At 34.3% G+C, this 658-nt stretch overlaps 1 protein-coding gene across 1 annotated transcript in view; it reads right to left on the bottom strand.

Annotated features, from left to right (window-relative positions):
- Nucleotides 1-432: 432 nt before the first annotated feature.
- The window catches only part of LOC122271863 (mite allergen Der p 7-like), a gene marked incomplete in the record, with an annotated part of 7,122 nt that continues 6,896 nt past the window's right edge, over nucleotides 433-658 (bottom strand). Inside the window, 1 exon segment of the mRNA XM_071187482.1 lies at nucleotides 433-655.

Genomic DNA, 658 nt, shown 5'->3' with positions numbered 1-658 from the left:
CGATTGTGCAGCTCATTGGAAATAAAAAAAGCATGAAGTAAGACCGGGCAATAGAGTGAGACCGGGTACCCCTTGCTTGTGTCTAAATTTGTTCTGTTTACTAGCAGTAAACTTTTTAACAACACTTTATTATAAACAGTTAAGAGGCTCCGCCCCATTCACGCTGTGTATTGCATTTTATTTTTTAACATCAACAAATTATCTATTATGGAAGGTTGACCGTGTAAAGCTCAACACAGATGACACCTAGGGTTAATACTGGTCGTAAGACTTCCGGGTCACTACTTCCGACTGATTTCTACTCCTAAGCTTGAAAATGCGCGTTATCTAATATTATTATACTTGTAGTGTTTACAATAAAATGCGTTATTTCAATTTAACTTTCAACGTAACATAACAAATGAATTAGGAAGACACAGCGAGCTCAAAGCATGCCAAACTTTATAATTTATTTATGCTGTGGTATTAATTTTCTTAAATTTATTTAGGTTCATGATGTGTTAGAATTTATAAATTACAAAAAACTCTTATAAATGGTAAAACTACACATAAATTTCAACACAAATCACAATAACAAAACTTTCGAGAATATTAAGCCTGCTCACGCATCACCTCGTAAGCATTACATAAGCGGAGAGATACACCGGAAGTTTTCCAC

Source organism: Parasteatoda tepidariorum, chromosome X1 (genome assembly GCF_043381705.1).
Source record: "Parasteatoda tepidariorum isolate YZ-2023 chromosome X1, CAS_Ptep_4.0, whole genome shotgun sequence".
Lineage (NCBI taxonomy): Eukaryota > Metazoa > Arthropoda > Arachnida > Araneae > Theridiidae > Parasteatoda > Parasteatoda tepidariorum.
Note: the sequence above shows the minus strand (reverse complement) of the source record. Positions and strands in the feature narration are given on the sequence as shown.